An 18,834-nucleotide genomic window follows, 5' to 3' on the forward strand; every position below is an offset into this window, starting at 1 on the left:
CCTCTTCTGGCCTACCTCCTCAATGAGGCCCTCCCACCCGACAGAATCGAGGCATGAAGGATCGCCAGCGCGCCAAGACGTTGGTCACCATCGATGGTGAGCTATACAAGTGGAGCTCATCGCCTGTAGGGATGCTCATGAGATGCATCCCGACCCAACAAGGCAAGGAACTCCTCTTAGAGATCCACGTTGGCATCTGTGGGCACCATGCAGCCCCGCAGTCACTGGTCAGCAAGCCCTTTCACTAGGGTTTTTACTAGTCGACTGCACTACGTGACGCGGAAGAACTCATCTGCACTTGCAAGGGGTGCCAATTCTACGCCCGGCAGACCCACCTGCCAGCGCAAGCGCTTCAGACCATCCCCCTCACATGGCTGCTTGCGGTCTGGGGTCTCAACATGGTCGGGCCTCTCAAGAAGGCTCCTGGCGGCTTCACCCACCTGCTCGTCATGTTGGATAAGTTCACCAAATGGATTGAGGCAAAATAGATCGTCAAGCCCAACTCCCAAGAAGCTATCAAGTTTTTTATTGACATCATCTACCGGTTTGGTGTGCCCAACACCATCATCACGGACAATGGGACCAACTTCACGGACAAGCAGTTCTTGGATTTTGCTGAGGGGTATGGGATCAAGATCGACTGGGCGTTAGTCAGACACCCTTGCACTAATGTGCAGGTTGAAAGGGTGAATGGCATGGTCCTCTAGGGACTCAAGCCTCGCATCTTCGACCAGCTCAACAAGTTTGCTGGCCGGTGGGTTCAGGAGCTCCCAGTCGTCCTCTGGAGCCTGAGGACAATCCCCAATCGGTCCACAGGATTCATCCCATTCTTCCTAACTTACAGGGCAGAAGCCATGCTACCCTCTGACTTAGATCATGGCACCCCAAGGGTCAGGGCCTTTGACCCCGACCAAGCTGCGGAGGCTCAGTAGGACGCGGTCGACTTGTTGGACGAGGCCTGGGAGACGGACCTAGTCTGCTCGGCAAGCTACCAGCAGACCCTTCATAGGTACCATGAGAGGAAGATCCGGCGAAGAACCCATGAAGTCGGCAACTTGGTGCTGAGGAGAGTGCAGTCGACCAAGGACAAGCACAAGCTCACTCTACCCTGGGAAGGACCGTACATGATCGTGGAGGTGTTTCGGCTAGGAACCTACTGACTGAAGGACAACGACATAAACATCCTCACCAACACTTGGAACATTGAGCAGTTACGTCGCTTCTTCCCCTAAGTTTAGCCTTTTCATACACTTTTGTTCGAACGACGACTCGTACAACACCCTGGTCTAGGTCGCTCGGGGGCCCCATGGGGGTACACCGCCACACGCACTGTTACCCCCTCTTTCCTTCTAAAACTCATGTACAAAAAGGCAACCACTTTTCGCCCGAGTGAAAGGGTGACCCGTTCCTCCAGCGCTACCTAAGTGATTTCTGTTGGGCCACCTAACTTATCGAGCCCTCATCACAACCTACGGCAAACTAGTAGCTGACGCCACTCGAGCCAGCCCTAGGCTACACGCTGCAGCCAACGGTTAGCGAGCAGGTTCGAAAGGAAAAGTGCGAAGGCAAAAAATCATTCTAGGAAACAAAGGGATACGGGTGGGACACGCATCCCAAACATCATTAAAACAAACATCATTTAAAGTAACTGCAAACACTTAAGGATGTTCTCGGGGGCTCCTACAAGCCTCCCGCACCAAATTTCTAAAAAAGGGGGCTAATCATAAAACTTTCTACTGTGGCGCCTCGTCCGTGTTGGCCGACGATGCGGATGAGAGAAGCCGCGTTGTAGGGTCGACTGGAGGATTTCCCTGATCAAGAACCGGCTCAGCTGGGGTAGCGCTTGCCCCGGCTTTTGTAGATTGGACGCTGCCTCCACCCGAGTCGCTTCCCTCTCCATGCGTCGAGCCTCCTTCACCCACTCCGTGGTGGTCGTCTCTGCTACCGCCATCACGATCAGCTCCAACCTCTGTCTGAGTACACAGAGCTGGTCGGCAGATCACCTGGCGGCATAGCCCTCCCGACTGCCCCAAAGTCCAGGGTCGGGTAGTGCAACACCACCGACATCAACACCCCCGAGGCACCATGGAAGACTCCATCGGTGATGAGGTCCGCCAGCTCACCCGGGATCTGTGAGAGGTCAGCGATGAGCGTGCTCAAACCCGGACAAGGCCCGAGCACCTCCGTGACTACCGATCGCACTGCACCTCATAGTTGGCTGAGCTCTTCTTCGAGGACCCTGTTCCTCTCCAAAGAATCTACCAATGCCTGATCATTTCGTGCCATCAATTCTCCGGCGCTGGCTAGCTCGGATTCGGTGGCACGACAAGCATCTTCCGACCTCTGCAGTGTGTTCTTCAGGAGACCTTTCCTTGTTTCCAGCTCTGAACATGAACAAAGTAAAGTCAGAGGCCACAACGCAAAATAGAACCAAAGGGATGGGGAGAACCACTCACCTATTGCGGGCGCCTCCAAAATCTTGAGCCCCTCTTCACTCTGGGACAGCATCACCTCCAACTCAGTGATACACTAGCCCTGGACGGAGCCTGCCCTTCAGCAAAGGCTCGGGCCAGCCTCTCCACTCCCAGTGGTGTCTGCTCCATGCCTAGAGCTGACTGGGACATCGCAAGTTCATGTTCAGCAGCAGTCACGTGGCCATGCTCGTGGAGCACCGACGCTCGAGCAGCCTCTAATTCGTGGGTCAGTTCCACGACCCGTCGCTGCGCCACCGCCTCCTGCCCTAGCCAGACGTGCTCCTCCCCAAGGAACCATGATTTTTTCAACAAAATCATCTCTGAGTTCTTCAAAACAAGAAGTCAAAAATACCAAGCCAGACTACCCACCAAAAACTAAGAAGGGGTCGTTCAGACTTACCCGAGCAAGACTTAGTAGTTCGCTGGACGCGGTCCGCCGAGCGACCTTGACCCTACGAAGGGCTTCATCTAGCCCTGATTCTGCGGTGGTGAGCTCATCACAGGCCGACTGCCCGCTTTGCTCGACAAGATCCCAAAGTTTCACCTCCCTCTCATCGCATAAGACAAATCGAGCCTCACCCGGCTTACTAGGGTCGGGCCACACCCACTCTCCGACCAACCCGCTCGTTGAGCCGGATGGACTGGAGACAGGGACCATTGCCCGCTCTTGACCTCCCCCCAGCGCTGCCCGTAGTGACGGGGGACTGCTTGATTGGGTGAGGCGCTTGTCTGCCTGACCCTGAGCCTTCTCGCCCTCGGTCTCAGTGACCATGTTTGCAGACAACGTCATAGCCCCTTCGTCCTCCTCCAACTTAGACCAATGGGTGAACCGTATGCTCCTCCACCCAGGGACTCAAGGGCCATGATCTCATTCTCCTTTCCTGCACCTGACGGGGAGGCGCTGCCACGGTCACCTCCATACCGGACTGTAAGGGGATCGCATCCATCACCGGTGGCCTGCCCATGGAAACTAGTTTATGACCCCCTCATCGGGTCGAAGCGAACCACGCTAGGCTGGGTCTCCACGGCACATGCTCGACATCAGCCCCAATGGTGATCGTCGTCAAGCCGCTGTAAAGAACAGCAAAGTAAACAAAAAAGTCCTAAAATAAGAGCCAAAACCACAAAAACGATCCTCTCAACTCAATGCCCATCCAATTAGAGGAGGTCCAAGCTTCCCGAACCTTTGGACGCCCGGCAGGGACCGCAAACCATGCCCCATTGCATGGCTCAAGCCTGAAGCCGAGCCTGCCGACTCCCGAGGCGTGGTGTTTTGCAGGTCGCGGGGCGTGTCGATCATGTTCATCATCGTCGGGCGCGCTTCCGGACAGGTGCGCTGCCCCAACTCATCCTCGTGCCGCTCCAAGGGATACGGCATCTACGGTGCCCCCGGATGTCCTTCCACTCAGGCTTGCTTCGCCTCCTCCCTCGGTGCCGCGTTGTCCTCTGCGACGCGCTTTCTTGCCTTCGGAGCGCTGGCGGACGTCCCGAACCCCTCGGGTATCTCCGACCCCGCGATGCCCTGAGGCTTTACCACAAACGAGTCGGCATCCCCTGACTCCGACTCTTCCTCCTCAGAACAGTTGCCATCATCGGAGCCGGTCGAGGGCTCTGGCTCATATTCTTCTTGGAAAATGTTGCGATCCTCTCCCATCCGAACCCGATGTGCAATCTCCATCTCCTTCTCCTGCCTCCTCTTGGCTTTCTTCTTTTTTCTAGCCAGGGAAGCCTCCACCAGAGCATCTTGCTTAGCCACACCCGCTACCCCTTAGGCAAATATGGGTGGGATTGAGGATGATGGAGTCCTTGAAAAATTGAGAGGAAATTGGGAGCCAATCGGGCGCAAGAGAACCAACAACAAGAAGGGGAGAAAAAAACTCACCAAATTCGGCGGGTGCCCCTTGTCGAAGGCGTTCGGACCACCAATGGTCTGCTGATTCGCCAACTTGAGGGTCAACTCCACCCAAGATCACACCTCATCGTCAGGCATCTCCTCCAGTGACACTTGGTCAGGATCCACGGGGCCGGTGTACTCCCACATCCTGGTCATCCTCATAGCTAGTGGAATGATGTGGTCATCCTTCATGACATACTTCTGCAACACCCTCTCGAGAAATGCCATGCACCCCTTCTCCGAGGCCGGGGCCCCCAGTCCAGCTGTTCTGCTTTAGTGGACGCGCCCCCATGAATGCCGAGAATGGTGCCTCTACCGGGTTCCTGATGTAGAACCATTCTTCGTGCCACCCCCGGTTCAAATCCGCAGGGGTGTACGCCGGGTAATCCCCCAACGAGCGAGACCTCTTTTGCAGGCCGAAGCCCCCGACTGGTGCGGGTAGAAGGTCCCCATTCATTATCAAACCTCACCCATGGAAGAAGGCTCAGAATAGATTCACAAGTGGATCTATCCTGACGAAGCCTCCGCAGAGCGTGATGAAGCCTGCGATATGTAGAACCCCATTCGGATTGAGGTGCTACAGCTCCACCACCCACTCATTCAGCAAGCTGAGCAGGAACAGGTGCACCGGGTGCCCGAGGCCGCACTCATGGAACATGAGAAAGCTCACGATCTCGCCGGGATCAGGATGCGGCTCCTCGTGCTCCACCAGGGAGCCCTCCAGTGCATCACCGCCTTCAACGGCAGCAATCCTTTCACTGCGAGATCCTCCAACTGTGACTCCTCCACGGTCAACAACCTCCAGTATGACATCACGATCAGGAAACAGGAGGCGGAACAGCTTCTCTCTTCTCTCTCTCTCTCCCCCCCTCTCCCTCTTCCTCCTCAGACACGATAGAGGCAGAGAAGGGGAGGGGCAATCGCGATTGGAAAATGGGGAGATGAAGGTCAGCGGTGTCGATTGGAACAAGGCAAACGGAAAGATAAGGAAGACGACAACCCCTGGTCCTCCCACTTTATAGGGAGGCACCTTGCGGAAAGCCAACCGATGGGCCACGGTGCACGGCGCGAGGGCCCACCACGACCATGGTGTGGGCATGAAAAGCGGGGCGGCCCTCCGACTTCCCTAGTAAGTCCCTCTAGGCCACACGCCCGAACAACATTTAACAGCAGGCAGGATGAGCCACTTAGACATCATCAAAAGGCCCAAGGTCAACGCCCAAGGTCTACTCCGGGGTACTTCAACTCCCCCGCACACATTGTTCCAAGCATATACATAAAAAGGCCCAAGGTCAACGCAACCGCCGCTACTTCAACCGCAAGAGCCGCCTAGGCGCCGCCCTGGCCCGGGTCGGCGCCCCTCGTGAGGATGTCGTCGACGTTGACCTCCATGGTGATGATAGCAGCGGCTCTAGCGAACATGTTCATGAGCGCCCTCAGCTCCTGAGGGCTGGTCGCCATAAGGAACCCGGGCTCCAGCCAGGCCAGATCCCACCCGGACTGAACCCGCGTCAAGGCCAGCGCGCTGGCGGCCTCCCGACAAACGGCTAACACCACCGCATCCCTGACTTGGCGCGGTAGGGACCGGAGACAGTCAGGCAACAGGTGCCCCTCCGGCCTCACCACCCTCATCGCGTCAAGCGCCGCGCGAGAAAGAGTCTCGTGGTGGTCTTCCAGGTCATTTAGGCAGCTGCACAGCTCATCCGCCTCAAGACGAGAAGTGGCCAGCTCCTCTTCCAAACCTAAAACACAAAGGGTTAAGGACGCTACAACCACTTTGGAAATAAAACCAAATGGAAACCCTCGCTATAAGGAACACACATGCTACCCGGCATGGGCGTCCGCAGCCCCAGCCAGGGCTGAAGCTGTCTCCTCCTCCGAACTGCGACGGGTGGCCTGCACAATAGCGAGATTGGCTTCCAGCCGGCCCACCTCCCACGTCGTGTCCGAATACCGGCCCCTGGCCTCGGACGCCTCATGAACAAGGTTGCATATCTCCTTGCGCGGGCTCACATCGGACTCAGATGAGGAGGATGATGCTGATGATGCCGAAACCGCGGTCGTAGAGTGTTCCCCAACCGCTCCGCACGCGACAATGAACCTTGAGGGTCCCCCAACAGAGAGCCAAAATGGCACCAACCGCAACCAAGGAGCACAGCAACAGGGTGAGCAATGCTTACCCCTGATGGCATAGAGTCTCCCAAAGGGGCAGCAACCCTCGAGGCAGAGCGCTGGAGCCCTCATCCGTTGGGCGCTTCTCTCCCACCATCTCACTAAAGGACAAAGAAGATGGGAGGACCTTTCATTTTTTTCTGAATGGAAAAACAAGCGCTTGCCGGTGAGAATGTTTGGCTAGGATGGTAGAGTATTATAATGTGACCCTGGCACCACACGGCGCACGACCCCTCGGTCTCTGCAGGAAGAGGAAAAGGTACAAACTGTCTCCCCTCCTGTTCGGATTAAATTGTGACAGAAAAAGCAGGAAAAGGTGGCAGGCGCGGTTACACTCCACCGATCTCGGAAATCATGGCGGAGAGGCCACGCACTCATTCGATATATGCATTTGATTGCTCAGTTTTTGAAATATTTAAACACCCAAAAGCACGCCATCGGGTCTCGACTCGGGAATCCAACTGACCGAGGTTTGAAGGCCGGTCTATGGAGGACTCGAGGCCGCCTCGCGTTGAATAGAGCCAGGGGAGAAAATGTAGATGAGCCCCAGCGGCCCTCGCAAGGTCTGCTCAAGCAGCAATCCGGGTCATCTCAACCTTCTTGTCTGATCCGGACCTCGAGCCATGCCCACAGAATCTCCATCGAGGAGAGGCCAGCGGGCCACCTGAGTCCGTCAGATGACTCGGGCATCTACCGGGAGGTGAGTCACGGAGCAGTGGAATGCCACCTACGGGCTATGCCGACCCCGTCACGAATGACGGTCCCGAATTCCACTCGGACGCTCGGAATTTTTACCCGAGCACACCCGTTAGGAGCTCACTGAGCACGTCACTCGGGTGATTGAGACAAGTGATGCCAACTCAACCCCTATGGTTGCATGCACACTCATGACGTCACCAGCCCGATCGCCCTCCTTCATGACAAGGACCGCTGCGGGTCAGGGTAACACATTTTCCACTCAGGAAGAATGGCAAAACGCCAACCCCTGACCGGACTCCTAGTCGGGCACAACAGGTACAAAACGCTCCAGAATAAACGTATTTTAATCCTGGCAAATGAGTGTTACAAAGTAAAGTCAGCCCATAGTTGTTGCAAAGTACAAAAACCCGTTACCACCACAAGGATGGTAATGCTGGAACCTCGAGGAGGGCTGCTACAAGTGCGAGAAGCTTTGTTGGAACATCTTCCTTGAAAGCCTTCTTCTTGCACCCCCTTCCTCGAGGACAACCTGGTAGGGGATAACGGCAAGTAGTCCATCCGCCGCTACCACTGGCCGAACTCCTATGCCATCTTAAACAATAGCGAGGAGCTCTATCCCAGCCTCAGCCGCCTAGGAAGAACAAGCCTTCTGATGATGCGAGCTGAGGCTGAGACACACGGGGAAGCCAAACCCACACGGGACCCGGGCAGTTCCTGCGGGCACGCGCCACGCCTGGAAGGGTTGAGGAGTTCCTCCTCATACCCGTACCCGTACCTGGCCGGTGGAAGTACTGACATATCCTCCGCCGGGAGCCGACGCCTCCCCCTTGGTCACCCAAGGCGCTTGGGGAAGCCGCAACACCTGCCTGATGGAGACGTTGCCCTACCTGCGTACCTACTTAGCCCGATCACCCAAGCAGAATGCTTGGAGGATCAAGCTTGCAAAAAGCTCGGGTGGACAGCGTCACCCTCGTGCTATCCCTTGCCGCTCGCAAGCATTCTTCAAGCACCGGATGCTGAAGGAATCACCGACTGAGGTTGGGACGAGTTCAAAACGTGGCTCTGGAGACCTCCATTTATAGCCGCTTAGGTACCCTCCTGTCTGACGAGCCGGTATCACCGCATTACGCACGGCTCCGCCTCAAAAGAAGGAAAATCTTCATAAGTGGAGTAGGGGGGAGGCCCACCGTAGCGAGCCAACATGACGGGTCACGCAGCCCTCAATATTCCACGCTGGAGATGCACAGCTGGCGCTGCTGTGGCACACTTATAACGCGAACTGATCGGGGCAACCCTAGTTGACTCGTGGTCACAAGGGGGGATCCCCTGAACTCTGCGTCTCTCTGCAGATGAGATAGAGCTATGTGATTCCTCACCCCGGGCGAAGGCACAGCGTAGCAAGAAATAGCGCCTTCATGATTAAACAAATCGTAAAGCCGCTCGGGGGCCTCTGACGGGTCCAGGGACCCAGGATCCCTAGCGGACTCACCTCTCATTGACCAGTCCAAGGCCGTGCCCAGAACAAGCACCCGTCCCTATAGGGCAACAACTTCATCTGGGCTATCTCGGCCCACATACCCGACTGACGACTCGGTCAGGATGACCAAGGCCCATATCGTCGACTGTGGGAACGGTCGGAGGCTAGGTCTGTACCAAGGCACCGACCGGGGGCTCTGACTGGGCTCCACCTTACACGTGTCCGCCTCCCCGACTGGCAGGCTGGTCGGGAGGCCAGGCCCGGCTTACCAGCGGGCCCTAGGAGTCGATACGAAGGATAAGGATGAGTCTCGGGGTCAACCTGTCGTACACGGCCAACCACTCCCTCCACGAGGGTTACAGTCCCCTCTGGTGTGGTAGCACGCCACTATTCTACCTGCCCGTCCTCGCGAAAGGATGGGGCGAAACGTCATCATGATACGGCCGGAACGCCCCCCCCCCAATCACGAAAGAGTGGCCGGTCAAGGTGCTAGGGATTGTGTGTGATAGCCGTACCGAACCTATCAACTCCCCACGATCGCTGATCGATGGAGCATGATGCGTACGGACAAGATAGGACGCTTGCCCCATGATGCAGGACTTGGATGGTGGTCACTGGAAGACTCCGACTGACGGGATGGGAAGGCCCGACTGACGAAGCTGACGACCCCAACCGGCGGGGTTGGGAGTCTTTTCTTTCTATCCTCACACCCTTAGCTCCCCTGTAATGGAGCCTCCCATGGACTATAAAAGGGAGGGTCTTCCACCTAGGAAAGAAGGAGACAACTCACCGCATCCTCCACTCGAAAGCTTGTAACTCCCCAAACTCTCTCGAGCACCTGGGTTTAAGCAATACAACCGACTGACCCCCGACTGGACGTAGGGCATTTTGCCTGAACCGGTATAAATCTTGAGTCATTGTGTGCTAGGCCACATCCGACCACGACGTGCGATACATATTTCGAGTAGGTTTAGCTACCGGCCATTTTCGGAACCAACACATAATATTGTACACTGAATAGTACAAGCAGTATATGAATTTCATACCACATCGTGCATATACCAGCAGTATAATTAAATTCTATGAAAAATTTGAAATGATTCATAGATCGTGCTTGAAGAATAAAAACATCTGAAGTGAAATTTTGGTATGAAAAGGGGGAGAAATCAGAGGCACAGAGGCATAAGAAGATTATGGATAATGTTGAGAAATCTAATAAGGCATATTCCTAACCTTGCCAGGTTGTTGGATTAAACCTCATCCTGTTAGATTGATGAACAAACAAACATGTAAGTCGGCATGTTGCCATAGTCATTTTAATGACTAAGCATGTAGCTTTGCGCATGATATTGTAATCAATATACCACAGTGTCGATAAGAATGGCCAGTAGAAGTTATTCCATATTAATATAAGGACATGTATGTCATCACATTAGTTAGTGGCCCTTGCAAAGGTATCACTTAAAAATTCTGCTTCACGTATGCTTGTAGTCATCGTGCTATTCCAATTATTGCACCAGCCTGCATGCGGTGATCACTGAAACTTCTCTTGTTGAAAAGCAGCTCTCATTCTATTGCGATGGCCAATAAACCATCGTAGAACTCAATCAACCAGCTAGAATGCTAGTTCACTTGTGCATTGTATGTACATGCGCAAAATGACTAGTAGTCAGTAATTAATATTTAGTCAATTAAGAAGGCTAAAATCAGGGGAGCAAACCGGTTTGAAATCAGCTCAATAGGGAATTTATCCAATAAGAAATTGGTTGGCCCAATTAGAATGGGTACGGAAAAAAATGGACCTGCTATTCGATTGTGTGGAAAACGATTTTATATGGACTCAATAGCACGTGTGGAATCCTTGAATGAACAAAGAATTAAATTTCTAGTAGAAATTCCATGTAGATTATATTTTGCATAAATTTTAAACTTGAAGTTTAATCTTCCCAATTACTTAAAGTATATGGTACGAGTATTTGGATTGGAGATTTTGAGCTTAATAAATAAAAAGCTAGATAATACAATAGATCTATAAACTTAGAGATGTGCAAATTGTAGAACATACCATACTAGACATTATAAAAAAATCTAGCTTTCTGCATATAATAAATAACTCATATAACTTTAAAACAAGTTCGTGAAAATTTAAACCACCATATTAGCATACAAGATGGGCATCAACTAGAAGTTGGAAAAATATGGATATGAAATTCAATTATATGAAGCTCCTAGGGATATCTTTGGAAGTATGCTATTAATGAAGACGTAATATCGGCATTAGCGGGAGAGAAAGCCCATAGAAGCATGACGTAGGAACAAAGACACACACTAAATCATATTCGCATGAAGTGGAATATTATGCCAGAAAAATAAAATGTGAGGAAGCCCATTGAGGGCACCACCTGATGTGGAAATACGCTTTAAGTGAAACTCACTGAAGGACTCCCAATGAGAATATGCACATAATGAATACTCACAAACGGAAAACCAGAAATTAGGAGAAACAACTTGAAGTTATTAACCAGAAGTTAAGGTTATTTGTAGTAAACACAATGCTATGTGTGGTATATCTCAGATATTTAATAGTATGCTCACCATAGTATATGAGTTGATCGGTGTGTTGGCGCAAAAATCGGATGGTGAATCTTGCGGAGCACGATACACTAAGGCCTGGGAGCTGTGCTTATTTCTAATGCAGGTCCTGCAAATCAGGTTCGGGGCGTGCTAGTCAATTTGACCTGCAATTGACAACATAAAAATAAATTTAATCGGTAAAACAACAGGAACATATCGGTTAGAATTCCCAATGGTTCCAACAAATGCATCGGCCAGGACATCCGAAGCATAAACCAAGCATAGGCTATGAAGCCAATTTCACAGTGAAGTAAGGTTAAGAATAAAAACCTCATAACTAAACATACGTGTTTAATTAGACTAGACTTATTGTCCCCATTAGTCTGATCGGACTTAACCGAGATAATGCTAACAATAGGGCAACAAATCGAGTATAATTAACCGAGAATTTATGCTTATCGTTAAGCTCAGAATCGGTCATGAAGGCGATTGATATTACCGAACCATCACCATCATGCCATTGTTAGCCAGTAGACAGATCCAGCTGATAAGACTTGACCTAGCATCATTACTCAGGGATCAAACTTAACTAAGAGACCTAAGATAACAACGATAAAGCAAGCGAATCATCCGATCGGACTACACGCCACGAAGTACAAGATCGCAGATAGTTTGATAGTAGAAGCGATAACCACCGAGTAAATCGTCTATAAGATAACTGCATAAAAAGATTAGCTGAAACTGACAACCAAATGACTACCACTTGATAAATTATGAAATCTATTAGGAATTAGCAAGAGATCGAACGATGTAGCCTTGCAAGAACTTGATAGAAATTAATAACTTGTAGATTAAACTAGACAAAACTACAGCAACACGCTGGCAGCTAAAGTCTAGAGAATCTAATAAATATGAACTTACCAATAAGTCGGAGATCGATTCAATGCAGCCCTACTTACTAAAGAATTCGTTGAGATCTACTTTACACTTACTCCTAGAATTTTGGCAAAGTGCCGAGAAAAGTTGTATTGATTGATGGATATCCTTTTACAAAACCCTAACTGCTTATATTTATACTCTAAAGCTAAACTCCTGATCGATCATGATCTGTTACAAACTTGACTTTAAAAACAAAAAGTACTATATCTACAAGATATTTCAAAAGGAAACCGGACTTCTGCAAGATCTTCCACTCACGTCATCTTCTAGTCCAATTTGAACTCCTTTTTGACTGCTTCCTTGACCCAGTCCATGTCATCTTTGACCAGCGTCATGCCAGACAAACTTGACTCAAATTACTCCAACTGGGTCTAATCGGCTCCTTAACTTTCCATAAATATTCCTGCAAAATTTTAGCGTGTTTGAGTTGCCGATGCTTCTCTCCCTCTAGTTTGTCAAAGCGTGTTTGCTGAGGGTGCATGACAAGTGTGCAACAGCTTCTTCCTCATCTTCTTCATCCAGCTAACTCTGATATTCCGCATGCAAGAAGAAGGCCATATTTATATCGGCCGATGTCCTAGGCTCATTGGCCTTTTTCTTAGGGCGCCAGATTTTGGCGGCTTCGGCTTCCAGCTCAAGTAGTTTAGTTTGCCTGAGATGTTGTACTCTTCTCTTCTGGGACCTGGTCAAACCCCCTGGGCACCATTGTGGGTCTGACTTAGGAATAAACTTGCGGCGGTACACTGGTTCATCCGATTCTTCACCCCGGCTCTTCCTAGCAGATTGTTCTTGTGGGACAATCATATTCTTCTAACAGCCTATTGTGCATCAGCCTTTCTCCCTCCCGAGATCGTTACTCGATTCGGTCATGGATGGAGTGACGTTGCCTTTTGTAGCCATGACAATCTCCTTGACTTCCATTACATTCTGGGCAATCCCGGACCAAGGGCAATCTCAAGCCTTCGTTCCAGCAGCAAATGAAGAAAGGGCAACCAGTGCGACTCCTGAACATGTCGTTATGCATCTCGGCACCTTTGGTCCTTCTCCTGCTGATGCCTGTACTTGATCAATAACATCTATGACATAACTCTCGGGAGACGCATAGCTCCAAAGGTCCGTCCTGCCTCGTGTCGGATGTTCTGACGAGCACGATGGTCATTACCCCTGACCTCATCGTCTAACACCTAGACCTTACGATCGACTGACCCAGATTCTTTCGCCCTTTCCGACGATAGCGGTTTGGTCTTTCCTCCCCTGAGCTCCACCATATTGACATTTGCTGCAGGATACAGGTGTTGATCGATCTTCATCAGCTTCTTGTTTTCTTCTAACTGGATTCTTCCTTGCTCAATAGCCGATTGGATCTACTGACAGATGACCTTACACTCGTTTATTCTATGAGAATTGGAATTGTGCCACTTGCAATACTTCTTATTTTTCAATTCATTAGCCGATGGATTATTATGATTTGGGGAAAGCTGAATCTGCTTCTCCCTTAGTAGGAAATCGAATATCTGGTCAGCTTTATTAATGTCAAAGCTGTACTTCTCAGTGTTGACCCTGACCCACAGACATGATATCGGGTTTTTATTCCTGGTCCATTCATCCAAGCCAACTTCATTGTCCTTTCCAGAATCCGACTCCAGGGAGCCTACACAAGTCACCTTCTTCTGATATCGGCCACCCCTAGAGTCTCATAGTGGCTTTCATGAACCGAAATCCTCTAGATGATGTTCCTGAGGCTTTCAATTCCTAGGCAGAGTAACTGTCCTTGATAGCCAGCAACAACCCCTGAAAAGTTAGCTTTGCCAACTGCCCATCGGTCAAGCTCAAGCTAAAGCATCGACTCCTTATATCACAGAATCTCTGAATGTACTCTAGAACCAATTCGTCATTCCTCTGTCTGACCGTAATCAAGTGTGTCAGGCACATCTTGTGAAGGCCGATGAAGAAGTATTTGTGGAACTGCTTCTCCAAATCTAGCCCACCTGTAGATAGAGTTAGCAGGCAGAGATGCAAACCAAGTAAAGGCTGATCCAGACAAGGAAAGTGAGAACAGCCGAACCCTTAGGCATCTTCTGTGGTAGCCTCCCTGCACTGCGCCAGGAATCGGCTAATATGCTCAATGGTCGATATGTTGTCTTGGCAGGAGAACTTGGAGAAGTTTGGCAGCCTGTACCGATTTGGCAGGGATACCCGATCGAATGCCTCAGGGTAAGAATGCCAATACATGTATGCCTAATCTTTGGGCTTCAAGCCAAAGTGGTTTTGGATCACATCGGCTATCTTACTGGTCCAGTAATCATTCTGCGTTGCAGGTTGAGGAACTGGCGATGCTAGGATTAGTATTGGCATATGGGTAGTCCCCTGTGGTTGACCCTGATATTCTCTGTAGTCTGATGTCATGTGATATCCTGGGGTTGGCCTCCACCAGCCTGATAACACGCAAGCCGAAATTACGATTCAAGACATCTTGAGCATAGAACTGCATGTTGGCGTGGGTCTTTGACTCGTTCCTAAACTGCTGACTAGTTGAAACTTGTTGTTGCCAATACCCTTATCCGTGTGGCATCGGTATCTGCTGGTGATGCCCCCCGTGCATGAGAGGCGTCGGATTCTCTAGTGGTGGTGGAGGAGGCTGATGAGGGTAGCCAATCATTGGATGAGGACTGGTGTATGGCGGCCCACTCACCAGCTGCTGTGGTGTAGGAATCGGAGGTGGGCATTTTGGGGAGCGCCATCTCTTCCTTAGGGTTCTTGCCTTTATCGGCAGCCGATGGGCACACTTGGAAGTACGTAGGGCCCAATTGTTGCTCCAGGTGCCCACCGGCCACTTGCTGGATCAGGTTCGCCAGCGTGTTGACCAGAACTCCAGATTGGTTGATCATCGCATGATGTACAGTCACGTCGACCGTACATTGAAAGCTTGCCGCACCAGAAGTTCCAACCGACTAATCTGTTGGAGTTACCATGACAGAGGGAGTCGACAGCTGGCTCTTCTGGATCACCTTGCCCCTGGTCTTGTTGAATAAATCCAAGCAGAGCTTGGTGAATGCATCTCTAATAGCCTCGACCAACTTCTTCTGTTCGTCATCGAGATCCTCAAAGGTGACCTCAATGACATCCTCCGCGTTGTGGTTTTCTGGCATGGTGAAGTTGTTGCAGTCGTGTCCCACCAGACGTGCCAAAAAGCGTGTTGCTGCAAAAACCGAATGGTGAATCTTGTGGAGCATGAAACGCTAAGGCCTGGGAGCTCTGCTTATCTCCAGTGCAGATCCTGCAAATTAGGTTCAGGGCGTGCTAGTCAATTTGATCTGCAATTGACAAGGGATATCAGTAAAACAATGAGGAACAAGGATTCCAAATAGTTCCAACAAACGCATCGGCCGGGACGTTCGAAGCATAACACCAAGCATCAGCTATGATGCCGATTTCATAATGAAGTAAGATTAAGAATAAAAACCACATAACTAAACACACATGTTTAATTAGACTAGACTTATTATCACCATTAGTCCGATCGGACTTAACCAAGACAACGCTAACAACAGGGCAACAAATTGAGTATAATTAACCAATGTATTTAATTACATCAAAATTTACACTTATCGTTAAGCTCAAAATCAGCTAGGAAGGCCGATTGATACTACCGAATCATCACCTTCACGCCATCGTTAGCCAGCAGACAGATCCAGCTGATAAGACTTGACCTAGCATCATTATTCAAGGATTGGACTTAACCGAGACAGCCTGAGATAACAACGATAAATCAAGCGAATCGTCCGATCGGACTACACGCAATGAAGTACAAGATCGCAGATAGTTTGACAGTAGAAATGATAACCAACGAGTAAATCGGCTATAAGATAACTATGTGAAAAAGATTAGCTGAAGCCGACAGCTCAATGACTGCCACTTGATAAATTGTGAAATCTATTAAGAACTAGCAAGAGATCGAACAATGCAGCCTTACAAGAACTTGATAGAAATTGATAACTTGTAGATTAAACTAGATGAAACTACAGCGATGCGCCAGTAGCTAAAGCCTAGAGAATCTGAAAAACACGAATTTACCAACAAGTCGGAGATCGATCTGATGCAGCCCTACTTGCTGTAGAATTCGCCGAGATCTACTTTACTCTTACTCCTAGGATTTTGGCAAAGTGCCGAGAAAAGTTGTATTGATTGATGGATGCCCTTTTACAAAACCCTAAATCCTAATATTTATACTCTAAAGCTAAACTCCTTATCGATCACGATCTATTACAAACTTGACTTTTAAAAACAAAAATTACTATATCTACAGGATATTTCAAAAGGAAATCAGACTTCTGCAAGATCTTCCGCTGATATCATCTTCTAGTCCGATTCGAACTCCTTCTGACTGTTTCCTTGACTGAGTCCATGTCATCTTTGACCGGCATCATGCTAGACAACCTTGACTCAAATGACTCCACCTGGGTCTTATCGGCTCCTTTCCTTTCCATAGATATTCATGCGAAATTTTGACGTCAACACAGTGATTTAAAAACCTACAGGGATGCCTGTTTATTTTGCATGTAATAAACTTGTCAAAATAAATGGAATGGAATCTCCACAAATTCCCGAAAGAAGACTTCTAAAGTCAAATACCTCCCAAATGAAGAAATGATCATCACGAAGATGAATGCCTAACACTATAAAAGTGTGTGCAATATTTTTGTATTGGGATAACAGATACTAGTGGACTTTATAATAGTCTTATCCTAAAGATATGGGAGAAATGAATGAATGTCGACAATATTACCTCTATCGTTGCAAACGTTTCTCTAACGAGAAAATGGATCCATCAAAGGAAGTCCATGGCAGAGTCGCATGAAGCATTCATATCCGGTCAATCAAAAGAATGCAATTGAGGTTGAACCATAAAGAAAATATTTGGACCTAGAAGTTCAAATTAGATGAGTCATTATGAAAAATGATATGATGGAATGCAATGGATCATAAGTCTTTCAAAAGACTAGTATGCTCCCATTATGTATGAATAAATATTCTGCTACATATCTTGTAAATGGCATGAATGAATTAAATAAATATTATGCAATTGATCAGTGGATTCTGAAAATCTATAAGTACCTTGAAGGACCCATTATTTCCTCCAAGGAATTAAAATAGCAAAATATAGAAATTAAATCTCATACCGAATAATAAAATTCTAAGGTAGATAATATTCCTTAATGAATATTAAAAGTCTCAATAAGAGCAAATCCTAAAAGAAATAAAGTCATAAGATAAATTATTGGGAATAACACTTTCCAAATAAAGAGTTCACATAAGTGCTCAAGTTAATGTGAAAAGGATTTTATAAATAATTTTTCTCTTGCATGAGATAATCCCTCACAGAAGAAAAAACTATTCTTGAAGAATTAGAAAATCCTTAACGGAAATAGTCAATGAATGAATTATCAGTCAATTCCTGAATGAACATCAATAATCCTGAAGATATAAATGAAAACTCGTACAGACCTGATTGATTTGAATAAAGAATGCGTTGAGGAATCACATGGTCCTAAATTACCATACAAGCACATGTAACTGCATATGCTGCCAGCTAGCATTGATAGCAAGTATCCTCATATATCATAAAAGGTATATTGGTCATTGACAAGTTGAATTATCCCCTCAAATGCCTACTGAAGACCGATTATCGATAGTGGAACAAACTATAATTCTATGATCTACTGAATAGATCATTGGTTTTAACTTAGAAATTCTCATATTTCTCTGAAAGAATAAAAATTTTATTTGCATTGCACTATTAAGTAAGTGATTATTAATGCTTGAAGCATTCCTCCTAATTATAATCTAGAAGAACTATAAATTAAGTCTCTTAAGAACTAAATATTATGGTAATTGAATAATATTACTCATGTACATTTATGAAGAATGTAACTAAGGAATTTTGAACAGTGAAGTTCAAATGATGTTATTATGGAGGAGCATATCTTTTATCATGTTTAGATTTGAAATCTTTATGTTGTATGTATCTAGAAAAAATTGACTCGATGATTAATTTGTAAAAAATACCATGAAGATATACCACTTGATTATTGATCATGTAGATCTATGTTGCAAGAAACATGAAGTTCCTGCACAAATCTTGAAGACTAATCATTATTCATGAAGAATAGCATGTATATAATAATATATATTCAAGAAGGTTTAATGTTGTATTTTTTCCGTTTGTGAGTTTTTACTTGAAGGTTTCTCACATAAGAGTTTTCACTTGAAGGTTTCTCACATAAGGTTTTTAATGAGGCAACATGTATAATGCAGTTGCGGTTGATATGTACTCTTTTTTTTTTCTAAGAACCATTTTTTTCCATTGAATTTTCAGATGGACTTTTAGTGAGACATATGCATTCATGGTAATCGCCCAAGGGGATGTTGTAAAACAACCGGACTCGGAGTATAGAAGGAAATGAGGGAAAGAACTCCTAGTTCTACTTCGGTTGTTGATGAGCTCTTACCAAAACTATAGGCTTAATTCGAAGGATATATACAAGGGAAGATTTTATTATAAATTATCAATATTAAGAGAATAAATAATAGTCCCTCGCACTTAT

This window comes from Panicum hallii, chromosome 9, assembly GCF_002211085.1.
Source record: "Panicum hallii strain FIL2 chromosome 9, PHallii_v3.1, whole genome shotgun sequence".
Lineage (NCBI taxonomy): Eukaryota > Viridiplantae > Streptophyta > Magnoliopsida > Poales > Poaceae > Panicum > Panicum hallii.